The following is a 17,093-nucleotide window of genomic DNA, read 5'->3' as shown; positions in this document are numbered from 1 at the left end:
TGCGTTATAAAATTACTATAATTTTTAAAGTACGGAAACAGAACAAGAAAGAATAAATAGAAAAATAAATGGAACAGAATATACAGTCCAGAAATATGCCCAACCAGCTGTGAGAATTTATTATGTAATAAAGGTAACATTTAAAGTCAATGGCAAAATATGAATTATTTGATAAATTATACTGATTTAACTAACTAACCATTTAGGGAGGAAATAAGTTAAAACTTTATTTCACACAGTACGCAAAGTAAATTTCAGATAAGCTATGGATTTCAACATTAAAAATGAAACTATAAATGTACTAGAAAAATATATAGATACATATGTATATGTATGTGTGTGTGTGTGTGTGTGTGTGTGTGTAACACATAAATACATTCTTGACATAGGTTTTTATAAAGTATGGCACTAATGATTAAAACCATAAAGAAAAAGAATGATTAATTAACTACACAAAATTAAAACCCACAGTTTAAAAAATAAATAAATGCCACAATCAAAATTTAGTATATAGCAAAGTCAGCAAAATAAGTGGTGTTGGAAAAACTAAGTTTGATTTTACCTCATATTTTACATAAAAATTAACTCCAGATATATTCATCATTTAACATTTAAAATACATGATGAAAATATTAGGAGAAGCTATGAATGAATAGTTATACGATCTTTGGGTAGGAAAGAATTCTCTACGTATGATTTTAAAAACAGCAAAATCATAAAATAAAATATTGATGTAAACGGAACACCTAGAACTGTAAAAATTCTATATGCACACACAAAAAAGTGTGCAAAACTGAAAGGTAAAACGCAAACTACTAAAAATGCAACATATATGACAAAAATAAGTTAATAAATTTAATACATAATAATGAGTACGTAAATTGAATAATTGGCAAAAGACACAAACAGGCCTATTTATGACAAAAGAATAATAAATGGCCAATGAAAACTTGGGAAATGTTTATTCTCACTAGAAAGTAAAGAAATACAAAATAAACAAAAATGAAATGTTTTTCAAATAAATACATAATTAAATTATAATATTCAGTGTTGGCAAGGTTTATAAGGAAATAGGCTCTCTCATACAAAGCTGTTAGGAACATATGGAAAATCAGCACCACTTCTAGGAATTTGGCATAAGAAACTAATCAAAGATACACACAAAAATTTAATTAACCATATTGACATTTATTACAGCACTGCTTATAAGAGAAAATAAGTGGTAATATAAGGATCTAACAATAAGAAAATGTTTAAATAAATGAAGATTTATCTATATAAAGAAATATTATGCAGTCAGTAAAAATTGTGATATAGATCTATAATAATTGACATGGAAGTATTTTTACATCATGTTATTGAGTGGAAAAGCAAATTACCAAATATCATATCTATGTATGAATATCTATACATAAATAAATGTCTAGAAGAATGTCATTAATATTATTAACCAGCCATTTTAGAGTACATCTCATGACTGTGTTAATATTCTGATCAGTGATTGTGTCTGGATACTAAAATTACAAGTGATTTTTTACTGTCTTCTTTTTACTTTTTTGTACTGTAAGAATTTTCTACAACGCATTTATTTTGATTTTAGAAAACTAATAAAGCTCTCCTTTTTACAAAACTGAATGGACTATATGGTTCCAATATGATAAAAATAATGTACATAGGGGAAGGGAAAAAAGAGACAAGAGGGATATATACTAAAATCTTAAGAGTGGTTTCTCTAGATGATAGGATTATAAGTGGTTTTCTTATTAATATTAACCCTATTTTCTACAATGAGCTTGTACTGCTTTTGTAATAAAGAAAAACATTACTATTACTATAAGAAAAAATCAGTTCTTGGACAGTCTCTGCTTCTGTATAACTTAGGCAAATCTGTCTTGACACCAGCTTTGTTATTTTAGGAAACAGAAGATGCTGGACAAGATGATCGCTAAGGTCTCTTCCAGTTCTCACATTTTAGTATTCTGAATAAAGTCATGGCATACACTTTCAGATTAGCAAATCCTATTCGAAAAATAATCTTCACCAAGCTTCAAAAGAATAATGGTACTGTTCACCTACTTTCACCCAGAATTATGCCACCAAAATGAAAATCCTCTTAAAATAGCTGAGTCAAATATATGAGAAACAATTTGCCCTTGTATAATCAAATAAGTAATTTAATTTTAATTTAAGCCATGCAGACAAGAAAGAAAGGTAAGTTCTTAGTTAGCTGGTCCTAAAATACAGAGAGACAGAAGAAAGACAGGGAAAGAGAACTGTGTACTCTTGATGTACTTGAATTTAACCTTTTCTTTCATGCTTTATATACAGATATATGCATATACATAACTTTTTTGCTATCACTACATGTGTTTTGCATGCAGATCACTTAATAAAAGAAATGTAATTCAATTACAAATGGAAATAGGGTTAAGGTTGCTGACTGGAGAGATCCTTATAATAGTTCAACTAATGAAGTGTATGATTATAAACTGTATTTTTTTGAATCACTCCTCAGTTTTCTGGAACTGAATAGTCATAGTCATCTCAGGTGCATTACAGATAAAATCTGTAAATATCTCAAGTAAAGTGATTTAATTTCAATGTATTTTAAAGTTTCCTTTAAATTTTTCCTTATCTGTTAAGATGATGAGAAAGGCACTCAACTCTTTCATAGATTTAAAGCAATCTAATCAATTTTCTAATTTATTACCATATTAGTAGGACATGGAACTACCACAGGCATACACACTAGGTAATTGGCTACTAAGTTACACACTTTAACTCCAGAAACTTGATTAAAATGGAAATAAAACCCTTTGAGTTTTCCTCTCATCACAGAGAAAAATTTGACGTTAACATGAAAAATTAACAAACATTATTTACTAAACCTACAAAAGTACATGGTACCACATTCTATTCTTTATGAACAGGAATAGTTTAAGGTTCATTCTACAAACCCAAATGTTGTTGAAGAGTACTTTCCTTATGCATCACTCTTCTACTCATCTCCTGCTTCCATTTTTGTACTCATACAGTGACCTAGGGAGGAAAGCAAAAGTAAGAATGAGAATGGCAAACCAGTGAACATGGCTACTATCTTGTCCTGGGAACTTTAGCATGACTCCCCAGGAGTTCCTAAATTGCAAATTAAGAAATTTTGCCCCAGTTGTCTTGCACTCCAATATTAATTATTACTAAATTAAATGGGGGGTGGGGGTGGGACACAAGAAGAACAGCTTCCTTTGTTTTTCCTGTCCTTATCCCATGAAGGGTACTAAAGAAAACAGAGAGTTTTATAATATTTTACAACCACCACTTAGACCAAATTTAAAAATTAAACTATAGAGAAGAGCTGCAATTTTTTTTTCCCTTTATTTCAACCGGCTCAATTCAGATACTGATCACTTCTAGGACAGAAAGAATAATTTTTCGCAAAGTTACTACTTTAAAACAAAATGACTAGGAGTTTTGCAATATATAAAATGAATGATATGAAGGTTAGTATGGAAATCAGCAAGCAATGACAACATGAATGAGTCTATTTTTAAAAGAGTTGTACTGTAGCCTGAAATATACTATAATTTTTATTTTGCATATACCATTTGAAAATGTATTTCTTAATTTTGATTAACATCTTGAGTCTTCCCATAACCTTTTGCAGCAACCTACATCTTACAAAACATCTAATAAGAGTAAAGTTTCAATCACTTACAAACTGCTTTCTTCATTGATGTGACTGGTGCTGACATCTTGACAAAACCTATGCTTGGAAAGGCATGAAGGCAAAAAGCTCCAAATTACCCTGGTCAAAACACAAAAAAGCCATCTTCATTTCATACCACATTTTTTCCGCATGGATAAAGAGTTGAAAGCAACAAGAACAGAAGAGACAAATTGGTTACATTGTACCCAAATACTGAGATAAATAGTAATAGACTAATGTCAAAAAGAGGATACATTTTGCCTGGATCTTAGAAAACCATTTTGACTGAGAATAATCCAACAGTGGATAAACTTGCCTGGTGAAGTAATTATAACTGAGTCCTTGTTCATCCAGGACAGGAACAAATCCTTCAGTGTAATAAACAAACAAACAAACTTAGGTATTATTTAACATTGAGATTGCCCATATTTTATATTTTAAAATGTGAACACTTTGTGACACAAATTTTCACTTATTTTCTATTTTATAACCAGAAAGCTCTTTCCCTGTATTCAACCTCCCTATTTGACCATATCTATTGACTATGCTAATTTAATGTATCCTTCAATGTGTTCTCGCTTATAGTCAGTGAGTAAAAAGTCCTAAATACAAAAGTTTATGTTACAAATGAATGCATTGATTTAATAGTATTCCATGTTAATGTGAATGATTCATGAAATTAACAGAAATAGAAAACACAGATTATCTGTAAATAACAGAACAGGAAGGTATTGATATAAATTGAGAAACTTGAAACTATGCATAAAATTAACTTTTTAAAAAACTTCCAGTTATGTGATTGTCATCTTGAAAAACAAAATAGACATATTTATAAAATGCAAAATACAATCTTCTGATTTTACTTATATACAAAGAATAATGCACTCTTATTCATTTGATATATATCGATGTATCATTTTAAATATTTATACAAAGAAAGTAAATTCTAAGCATGTTTACTCCGTGAGTCTCTCTGTTTGCCTTCTGACATAATAAGATTTCTTGATTTAGAATCATTGATTCCAAAGGTATATACAGTACATCCATTGATATATTCTACTTATGATATATTCATAAGATATAGTCTATTAAGTTTAAATCATCCATACTTAGGAAAAGCTTTCTAGATTCAAATTTACCTTTTAGGTGAAATTTAAATTTAATCTTAGAAATGCATGTGCCATAAAAATGTGAATTCCTCCCATACCCATTTAAAATGCTGTTAGATACAAATATTATGGTCATTGATGCATAGTTATAATTTAATGAACAGACCATTGACAACGTCTATAAACACAACATTGAGAACAGAAAAGTTCTAACATTAAATTTGAAAAAAGTATTATTTCTAACATTTCAAAAATTGATATTTTAAATTACGGTTCTAACATAAAGTATGTAAAGTTGCCATTTAGTAATTAAAAACAAAAGAAAATCTCATAGCTTTTTCCACCCAATGAATCCCAACTTTAAATTTCAAATTATAAATAGGTGGTATTCCCAATAATAGTCAATTATTACTGAGGCACAAAGGGTGGTAAATATTCAAAACTAAAAATTTTCCATATTGGAAACAATATGAATATTAGTGATGCCTGACATAAGTGGCCTTTGCTCTGCTTAACATTTAATCAAGTAGTTAATAGTAAAACTGGAGACAGGAAAGATGTGTTGAAAGCAGTTACTTGTATATTGAGATTTGGAGAAAAACTACATGTGTTTTCCATTGTCCCAGAGCCAACATTTTGGAATTTCTTAGTGAATGATATATTTACATTTCTCAAAACTGAAAATGTCTGCCTTCATATTAAAATTTACCATATGTCAAAACACTTCAAAAGCTAAATATTTTATATAAAGAGGGAAAAGCTGACTAATCTAAATTGTATATAAGATTAAGCAAAGGAAATTTACAAATGTCAAAAGCAGTGCTACATCTGTCAGTTAATTAATTCTTCAGTAATCCTTGATAAATCACAACCAATGTTTTAATTTATGTGACTCTATGAAACATGTTAATCTCATTCTTATACAGTTTGTTACTTCAGTAACTTATCTATTAAAAGTTAATAAAATATCTGTTAAAACTACATTTGAATGAATGCAAGGATACTCAATACTGGATTTTCATGATAATTATTCAGTTAACTAAACTCCTATCAGTAAATATAATAACCTCAGACCCTAACTTGTTTTTTTTTAAATGCTTCATTCACATGGAGTTTTCCTGGATTAGCCTCAAAGATGAATTACAAAGCAAACTTGTCTCAATTTATCTGCACAGCAATTATCCCCAAATTCTTGAAAGCAAATTTTATTAAGCACAACTCACCTATCCAAAGAGATGACAGAAGCATCAGAAAATTCAGTCAGTATCCAAGGGCTACATAAGTCAACTTACTGGACATGCACAGACATTTCACTGTCCTGTAGGTATGCTGTTGCAAGCATAATATCCATTTAACATATGGTAAAGATGGGAAACTGCAAAAACCACCTAGAAAAAAAAAAAACTACAGCTAATGACAAAGAGCAGGTAAGTGAATACTTCAAACCTCAAAATATATACCAGTCAGCAAGTCTGAATAACATCTGTCCCAGGATATGAAAAAAAATGACTAACAGATTTTATTGCTTGCATCTTTTAAATCATAATAACAGAAAAGGTTGTATATAGATAAAATCCAACTGAGCCTAGAGTCACAAAGTGTTACCACTAGAAGAATAATTGTATCAGATGCCTAAGTAATAAGTATTGTATCAAGACTTGGAAAATAAATTTGAGAGGGGAAATTCTAAAAGGTGACAGAATCATGGGCAATAATAATGGAGGCTTATAAAACACATTCCATGGTTGATAAAGTAGTTGACTTCTTGAGAGAACCATAAAATGATCAGGAAAAGGAGCACAGATGTTACACACTTGGAGTGGTAAAGCATTTGATGCACTGCCTCACAAAAAGCGACTTGAAAAATTAGTCCAAATTGGGTTGGATCTGACCAGTGTCAAACAGACTGAAAACTGCTTGAAAATTGGTAAACAACAAAGGATCATTACAAATTGCCATCTATCTAATTGGGATAGAAATCTGCCACTGGAATTGGAGTTAAATCTGGTCTTAGTTAATGGCCCTATAAATAGTTTTTAAAATACATAATTTTAAGGGAATTTTCAAATGCTGAGATTGAGAGATGATGCTTACAACAGAGAAAATTGAAAAAATGATACAAAGAGAAGAGTTTAATAGACAGAAAATAAATATAAAATTTAGCTTTTAAAAATTCACTCCAGAAAATATATGACTATAAAAAAAGATACTGTTTTTTTAAAAATACATACCAGAACCTACAGATCCAAATGTCTTTTAAAGTAGTCATCCCAGAAACCAAACATTTAGTTCAGCAACACTATCTTCTGTTCAAAACACTTTGGGAATTTATCTTTGAAATTGCCTCAGGCAAATCAGTGCAGCAAACTTTGGCACCCTTTATGAGCCATGTGAGAGAATGTATCTTATCACAAAACAACCATGATTAATTTTTCCTACACTTCATTTATAATAAAAAATTATATTACACAGCTTCTTCATCAGACTTAATGATAAATAGCCCTTGGCTACTTCCAAAAACTAAACATCCCCTCAGAGAGCTAAGATTTGTCTCTTCTAAAGTTATCTAAAAGAACATATCATGCATATATTTTTTCACAGGTTTATTCATTTCACCAACACTTACTGAAAATCTACTATATGTCTGTCCCTGCTGCTATATGACTCTGGGGATGTTAAGAAAACTAAGCAATGATACTTGCTCAAGATACTTGCATTCTGGTTGAAGGAGACAAGCACATAAATAATTACACCACAATGTAATGAAGCTCTAATAAATATATGTTCAAAATTCTATGAGAGCACAAAGGGAACTGGACAACTAAGCCTGAGGATGCTTAGGAAGCATCTGCAGAGGTATTAAAATTTAAGCTTAATTATGCAGAATAACTAAGAAAATTCTGGGAAAGGGGATTCCACCAGAAACAAAAGTTTGATAATACATACAATATTTAAGAACTAGCAGAAGCTCCCAGTGACAGTACAGGGTGGGTATCGGAGAAGCCTCAGGAAATAAGGCAAGGGAAAAAAAGGACAAAGTCAGATTCAATGTCATACCAAAGAGTTTGAACTCTTCTTCCAAACTTTTTAATGATGGAGTACTCCAGGGCTCAGTCCTTGGTCATCTACTCAGTTCTCTCTACTCATTTCCTGGAATTACATCTAGCCACATGGCTTTAAATGCTCCTCTATATAGCTGGAACAACCTAACTGTCCATCAGTGTGAGCACAGATGTATAAATTAGTATATGCACTCAGTGGAATATTATACAACAGTCAAAGAAAATGAATTACAGTGACTTGATTTTAATAGATAAGAATGCCAAGTAAATACAGGGAGATTAAGATATGCTAAATGTGACCACATTTTTTATAAAAAAAGGCAATAAGTAAAAAAAAAAAAAAGCAATAAGCTCTTTCTCCATATTTCTGGGTACAATACTCTGAAAGGTAGCCTAGGATGACACACACACACACACACACACAAACACACATCCTGGGATTCATACTCAGCTTTGCACAAAATGACTGTATGTCCTTAGGTTTTCACCGATTATCTCTGGGCCTCAGTTTCTTCACCTGCAAACTTGGGGCTGTTCTTTATGAAAACTGTCTAAGTAATCCTTCTGTCTCTAAAGTTCTTTAATTAAATATAGATTACAGTAATAATAAAAGGTTATTTTATTGGAAGATACAAATGAAGTGAAAATTCAGAAAAGATGAATGGTAAAGTAAAATGTTTACATTTGGATATATTTCAAGGGCATTATAAAAGATTTGGATAAGATGTAAAAGAAAACAAAAGAAGATGGAAAAGAAGGAAAAGGAGAAGAAAATTGATGAAATTAAAGAAGGTAAATACCTAATATCTATTTTTTAATTATCAGTACTAAGATACAATTTAGGAAAGAAAAAATAGAGTATTTCTGAATATCATTTGTCCTTTTAAAATGAAAATTAGGTCACAGCCTTTGCATTTCCTGAAAGCAGTCCCAGGAGGAGGCCTCCCCACACTCTGAACTGTTCACATCCCAGAGAAAAGGCACATATCTCGCCTCTTAAATTCTATAAACAACCAATCCAAAATGCCCACTTCTCCTTGACCATCTTTATCTTTTCCCCTTTCCCCTGTTGACTATTGGAGTAAGGCCTATCGTGGATGCTCAGTTGTTCTGGGGCATGAGGAACTAATACTTTCTGTGAAGAAAACAGAAGCATCCCACGTCACTCCAGGGATTATTTTTCACTGAAGTAGCTGTTGTAGCATAGAATATTTGGAAAATCACAGGGTTTGGTGTGTAGGAGTCTCCTAAGCTTGGTCCATTTGCTCAACTTCTTTTTAAAATTCTTTCTGTATTCACAATTTGCCTGCCTCTCATCCCCATCCTGTGTCAACAATACCATCTACAAAGTTTGGAGTCTCCAAGATCACCCTCACATTTGTCAGAAGGACTTGCAGTACTCACTAACTGTTATTATTCTCATGGTTACAGTTTGGTGTAGTGGAAGGATACAGATTAAAATCAGCAGAGGGAAGAGACGTATGGAGCTAGGCCCAGGAGAATTCCACATGAGCTTCCAGTTGTCCTTTCCCAGTGGAGTTGGGAACAGTCCTAACTCCTCCCATAGAGTATTGCCAACCATGGAAACTCGTCCAAATTTTGATGTCCGGAGTTTTTATGAAGGATCAATTACATAAACATGGTTGACCACCCACATGGCTGACCTTAGTCTCTAGCCCATTCAGAGGCTAAGCTGATACCATGTGCCTAAAGCCTCCACCATAAAGCACATTGTTATCACAGACACTCTTATCATGCAGGACTTTCCAAGGACTTACAGGTTACTTCCCAGGAACTGGGGGCAAAGGCCAGACCTCTCTTTGGTCAAGGTTAATCTTTACTTCACACCTTTCCTTTCTTCCATCTGCCACTATCTCCTATGTCAGACAGGTTGAAGTAGAAAGAGAAAAAGAGACAAAGGAATATAGTAGGTATTTAACAAGTATCTGTTGACTGAATGAATAAATAAGTTATGTGCAGCCAGACTTCTACAATGAGTAACTTGGAAGTTAGGTGGAGGACAGAAGTATGAACTAGAAGAGGTGGCAAGTTGCTCAAGATAAAAACATGGGTGCTTCCAGTATGGTGGGTAGAAAAAGAATACTTCTCCCTAACTAGTGAAGAGATACCGAGGAGAGAGACACAGGAATTGGCACTTTTGGGGAGAATTGTCTCCCCTGTACTTCAGTCAAAGAGTCATAACCAAATCTCTTTATATATTCATACCAACTGACCTACCTGTCCATTCATTCAGCAACCAATTAGGTGGGATGAGAAACATGGAGACAGTGGGAACTGCATGAGGGGGGAAAGTGGAACAGGGCTAACCCCATTGCACTGCTCCACTAACCTCAGAAGTTATCCTGTTAGCCAATAATTCCTAACCCTAACCGATTCCACGGGCAGCTCTCTAGTGAAGAAAGTCCATGGTGAAGAGGGCATGAAAAATATATTAGTAAGTTCTCTGTCCAGTTCCAGGATCCATTGTTTTGTCCCTGGTACAAATGCAAACATTACAGAAATGAATCTTCCCTCTGCCTGTCAGGATCCATGTACTCTACTTCCCCACCTTGAACTTAGAAAACTACAAAAAGGACCAATTACCCTCTAAGTTAGTCAGAGCCTCATTTGTACTCAATGAGGAATCATGCACACAGGCACTCAAACCCCACCAACAGCACAACTGGTGCTGACTATTAAACTAGATCAATAGTTTCAACAAAAAAGGTTAAAGGTCCAATGGGCTCTGGGAACCCCAGACAACATTACTCTCCATCTTGACCAAAATGACAGACAAACTCAAATTGCTCAGGCTGTTCCCTTTTGGTACATTAGCAAAGAATTTCAGAGCTCAGAATAACAGTCCTTTTCTTGATATTAAATACTAAAAAATAAAAATGAAGAAAATGAAGAAAAGAAGGAGAATATAACAAACAAGTATTTGCTGTGCTAACTTACATTCCATAAAGGATTTCATAATAAGAGGTTTGTGTGGGACAATGTGGTACAGAATTTAGAGAAGATCAACCTCTATGCCTGAGTAAGAGCGTATGTTAGCGTATGGCAAAGCATCCAGCCCTGAGTTTGGCGGGGAGGGGTCTCTTGCTACTAAGGATACTCAGAAAACTCCTTGGTATAAAAATAGACCAGAAGCTTGAGGGGGGTAGCACTAGCTCAGAAATTTCCTATATAATTTTTATGTTGCTGCTGTAATATATTTCCATAAACATGGTGGCTTAAAACGATGCAAATTTATTATCTCACAGTTTTGTAAAAGTATGACATGGGTTTCACTCTGCTAAAATTAAGGTGTCAGCAGGCCTGCCTTCCTTTCTGGACACTGTAGGATGAATCCATTTCCTTGCCTTTTCAGCTTCCAGAGACCATCTGCTTTCCTTGGCTCCTCCAGCTATGATGCATCTCTCTGGCTTTCCTCTACAGTCATGTCTCCCTTTTTCTTTTTCTTTTTTTTAAGGGCCCATGATTACACTGAGCCAACCTACTGTAGATAATCTCCCTATCTTAAGGTCAGCTGATTACCAACCATAATTCCATCTCCCAACTTAATTCCCCTTTGCCATGCAACCCAACGTAATAACAGGTTCTAGAGATTAGGACATGGGCATCTTTGGAGGGGCTACAATTCTGCCTGCCTACTATACTTCCCTATTACCACCAAGGCAATCAGGGAACTGTCTTGCACCTTCCACTCTGCAATTTCTTAGTTCCTTCCAGGGCTTCCCTTGATGGTTATTCCCACAAATTTCACCTGTCTAAAAAGTTATGGAAACAGGCCTAGACCTAATCCTGTCTAAAAAGTTATGGAAAGAGGCCTAGACCTAATCACCCCCCAAACCTCACCCCAGAGGGTCCCATACCCATCTAAATGAGCATTGGACAAGACTAAGACTTAACAAAATAAAACTGCTGACAAGTGAGAATTTCAGTAAATAAATACATTGCACACAAGACAGGTAATTACATTTTAAACCACTAATGCCAGTAAACACAATACAAAATACAACATAATATGTGTACTGAACATTAGGATAAGTTGACAGACTACTTCGAAATCACTGTCAGGTGTAGTTTTTCTTCTTCCCTAGCACGGAAACATAAAAATGTATCCAATAAATATGCAACAGAAGGACAATCAATCTAACATCAAAGAGACTAGAGGTTTAATGCCAGGACTTGATTTGTATGCTGGTATTCTGAAATACAGAGAACTGAAGGTCAGAGGCTCTGGGTAACCTCAGCATTAAGAATGCCCTTAACAGGGAAAAAGATAGAACCTTCTCTATACTATTTAAAAGGACATAGACCATCAAAAACTTTCTATAAAAAAGTTTTTCAAGATTTGAAAAGAGCTTTACTCCAAACCCCAGGCCACACGAACATATATTGACATAATCAATATTCACATTAAGGAATTGAAATAAAGATGCACACCTCCCCCCAATATTTTTCAAAACTGTTTCTAGTCCACAGACAACTATACAGCATTGTTAATTCAAAATTCTCTGTATGAGACAATAATTTGAAGGGAAAATAATAGAAGTAGACAAGAAAAGTGCATTACTCGAACCCTATTATGTGCCAGGCACTTATCACATCTTATTTTGTTTGATCCTCATAACTTGCAAGATGTGTGTTACTGGATGTTAAGATGTAGGTTCTGGGAAGTTAAGAAATTACCTAAAACTTCATTTCTAATAGATGATATAGTTAAGATTTGAACCCAAAAACATTTGCCTCTAAAGATAAGTCATATACCATAACATCACTCTGACTCCAAAATAAAAATGTACAAAAAGTACTTTGAGCTCTTCATTGATATTAAACAAAAGATGAGGCCAGTATTAATAATATACCTAATTTAGGCATTGGAAACAAATTTCTCTTAATTAAATCTGTAATGAGGACTCAATTTTTCATCTTACAGTTCTTTACAATAAAAATTAAAGGTTCCTTCCTTTGTATTCTATGTAGTTCAAACTGTTATTAAAGATTCTTGGTCAGCAGCCTTGGCATCTTTTGACGTTTTTCTGCTAATGCTCTGCAAACCTGGGCAGCCAAGGAAAATGCTAATGGTTCCGTGGAAAGCAAACCACAGGAACATATTGCATACATTTCGATATAAATGTCTTCTTAACCTCTGGGTGTCGCTCAGTTGTTTCTTCTAAGGCTACTCATTTTTAAGTTTAGTTTCCAAAAAGAGGGCAACAGGCCTCACTTATGCTCTGTGGCCATTCAGATGCATAGGTTTTCTGAATGCCTTTAAGCAGGTGCATTTAGCACATGCTTCCTAGCACTAGCACATGTATTTATGATCAGTGTCCCCCTAGACGGTAAGACCCTTGAGAGCAAGAGCTTTGCCTGATATCTCACTTTACTAGCTGTGCATGGCAGAATAACAATACTATCTTTCATGTATATACTGCTGTACAATTTATAAATTATGGGTAAGTCACATTGTAACATATGCCACATTTCCCAGATGAAGCTCACAGAGGTTACATGATTAGCTGGAATCACAAATTAATAGGCTACGTTTTCCTCTTGCCTACAACAGAAAAAGTATTCACTCCTTGTCATGCACTACTTTATTTTCTATTTCTAAGGCTTTTTATTTCAAGGAGCAATGCCTATTTGCCTATATTAAAAAAGTATTGTATAATACTTAATATACACATGCAAGGCACTGTTCTAAGGGCTTTACAAATATTAACTCTTATAATCCTAGGAAAAACCTCAGGAGGTAGATACTATTCTTATTCCCATCTTACACATGAGGAAACTGAGGCATAGCAAGATTAACTCATCCAAACTTGAAGGGCTGGTAAATGGCAGTAGCAAGATTTGGCAGGAAATCTGACTCCAGAGTCTGGGCTCTCAACCACACACTATTCAGCCTGAATAAGAAACCCCCAAATCCTTACTCAGGACCTGTATGATCAGTTGTTCAACAACAAAAAAAAAGAGTTTTACTCCTTCCTATGTGATTTATTTGATTATATTCTAAAACCTTTTCTCATGCCAATAGAACTCCATGTAAGTACTATTATAAATTTTCCTGTACTGAAGGCATATGCAAGGATTACCTTAACTGACATGTAAAATACCCAAAACAAAATATCCCAAGACTTGAGGATTTTTTGTTTTATGTATCAGAGACATGAAAGGATTGCCTAGGTATCAGAAGTATTATAAGCTCACATCTGTAAGACTTTCTTGGAGATTTCCATATTTTTTTATAAAAGAATGTTCCCTACCTGAAATATTTCAGTGTTCACTCTACATATGAGCCCAAATGTTATCTAACCTTTTTAATTTTTAATTTTCAACTACTTTCCTTCATGCATAGGGTAAGCACTTGTATTCAATATGATGTTTAAAATACTTATTATGTTTTTATTTCAGTCATCTTGAAAACATGCTAGCTAACATCCAAACATATTGTAAAGATTTAAAATTCAGGGTGTGTATACATATATCAACAGGAGTTATGAATTATGTCTATCTGGAGCCTATATAAATTAGATTTTGAAGAACAAGCATCACAGTAGTCAGGCAGGTCATAATAAGACATTCCATGTGAAATGTAAAAACTACCTTGAATAAATTATCCATAAGTTAACACTCTCATTAGTATGACATATTTATTATTTCTGGGTTTGTGATGTCATTTAATGCATTTTGACTAACTGTTCTAACTGCACATTAAGAAACCATTTTAGGCCTTTTTTCCGCTTCCCATTGGAATTAGCAGTCTTTTATTTATGTTTGAACTAAAATAACTTAAAATAATACGTTAAAAACAATTGCCCACTTCCCAATGTAGAATGCCATTTTCTTCTGCCCAGAAACATTTAATTAAAGCAGGATATAACTTTAGTAATTATTTTTGCACAGAATGATTCTAAAATTAATAGTCAATTGTAAGACAGTTTAAAGAATTGGGAGACTGACAATCAAAACAATCTTAAATGCTTTGTTTATGTGATGAAAAGGAGTGATCCTTTAATTCCCTCACACACATTAAACTGATTTCACAGACTTTCTATACTGGTGTTTTAACAAAGTCAAGTGCTTGAGGTTACGTAAAACAAACAATCTTGAGATCTTATTGCAAATGTTTGCAATTTATGATGTAAACTGATTTGTGAAGAAATAACAGGATCCCATGTCTCTGAAGCCAAAAGGCATTTTTCAAAAATCAAAATAGTTCCAAAATTTGAGAATTGCATTATAGTAAAGTATTACCATCTGAGGATCTAAAAAGTTATAAATTTGGGGAAAACTCAAAATAGATGTATATCAGTTCAGCTTCAAGCAGGGGACTCGGATCTCACTTGGCCTCTAGTACCATAGAGTCTTTAACATTGATGTTTGGAATAATCGCATTTAACCCAGTTTCCCTCAATCATGGGTTGTGCAGCTCAGGAAGGCTTTGCATGCCCTGAAAGATTTGGGGAGAGGGAAGTCCTTTATTAATTTTTAAATTATGATTATTTGAGTTTCAGTCAAGACAATCTGCACTTGGGCCTTATCTTAAAGTGAAGGCTTCCTCGCACTTCTTTCTCAAGAGGGGCTCTGGAAACTCTCCCTCCCACAGTCAGGAGCCCGTCAGAGCTTGGGCCGAGGCGCTCTGAGAAACCCGTCGCGCCGCGAAGGGCTGGGGAAGGCGGCCGCTGCCCTCCGTGAGCCTCGGGGGAGCTACGTCGCGGGAGCGCGGGTCCCACAGGCCGGATCTCACTCCCGTATGATCAACCGCCACCAAGAAACCTTGGCCTTTCTCTCCAGGCCCGGCTGCGTCCGCAGGCCCCTCGGCTCCCCGCGCAGGCCCCGGTGGGACTCACGCGGCCCGGAGCCTTCCAGTCCTGACCTAGGCCGCATCCACGCGCCCTCGCCGTGGTGTCGAGTTTCCCAACAGGCCTGGCCGAGCGCAGCGCCTCCTTTAACCTCGGGCTTCCCGGTGCTGCGCTGCGGGCGACCTGCTGGGCTCTGCGTCGGCCGCTGGAAAGGCTGGGCCCCTGACAGAAGCGCCATCTCCCTGGCTCCAGATTCTCCTCCAGCGACCCCCACCGCCCTCGGGGTGTGCGGGGAAACATTCCGAACCCGCGCTGTGAGGGGTGTGCTTAGAGTTGCAGTTGGGAGCCCGCGGGAGGCCACCGGGCCGCGGCGCGGCCGCTTCAGAGCACACCCCGTCTCCAAGCAGATATTTATTGTGAAATATATTTCGACGAGGAGACCCACGGCCCAAGGCCTGTTCAGTAGTCTTTGAAAGCTAAAAGATAGATAAAAACATATCGCCCACGTCTAGGCGCAAGAACAGCTTTGAGCGCGAGCTCAATCTCAAGAGAGGGCGGCTGGAGGGCAAGGGGCTTTGCTGGGGAGGTCTCCTCAGAGCGCCCCCCGGCCCAAGGGGACGTCCAGGGACGCTCGGGGCATCTTCGCAGAAGATCTCTCCCATTCCGAGAGCCCCATCCTCGAACTGTCCGTGGCCACGTCTTCACTGTCTCTACCCACTCCCCACCCCCAAACAGGCAGCTCCTTTGGGCTTTTACCAGGGAGATTTCTTCCCGAAGAAGGGACGGAGGAGATGGGGAGGACGGCAACGACAGGACTTTTCCTAAACACGGTCCTGGTTTATAACTTCTCTTAAATTTAACCAACTAAGAAACTGCTGCATCGGAGGCGCCAAACCCGAATGGGCACTGAGAATTTCCTCCCACCCACTCCCCGCTACAGTGTCCCCGTCCGTCCCCCTCCGCGCCTCCCAGTCTCAGGAGGGGGTCGGTGACCTGGATGTAGTGTCGGTCACATCCAAATATGCCCACACCAAACTCAGGTAGCTTTCACACCATGTGAATCAACTTCTTTCCCCCTCCAAAATGTCGCCAAATAAACTTAAAAGGTAACCGTGTAACAAAAGGAAGAACGCGAGTCCGTTGTGGGGAAGAGGATTATTCTATTCTGTTATTTCACTACCTGTCCCTTTACTGATTTGGTATAAAATCAATCCGATTTCTATGCAGGGTAGATAAGATGAAAAAAGAAAAAAAAAGCGCTAAACTCTAGTTAGAGTCACAGAACTACCCTTCTCACCGCCGTTTGACTGTGGCAGGTAGGAAGAGAAGCAAGCGCTTTTCCAATTAGTATATTCGAGATATAGATACGCATTTATCAAAAAGGAAGAAGGAAAGACTATCCCAG

The sequence above is a fragment of the Choloepus didactylus genome, chromosome 1 (genome assembly GCF_015220235.1).
Source record: "Choloepus didactylus isolate mChoDid1 chromosome 1, mChoDid1.pri, whole genome shotgun sequence".
Classification (NCBI taxonomy): Eukaryota; Metazoa; Chordata; class Mammalia; order Pilosa; family Megalonychidae; genus Choloepus; species Choloepus didactylus.
This window is presented reverse-complemented; position numbering follows the sequence as displayed.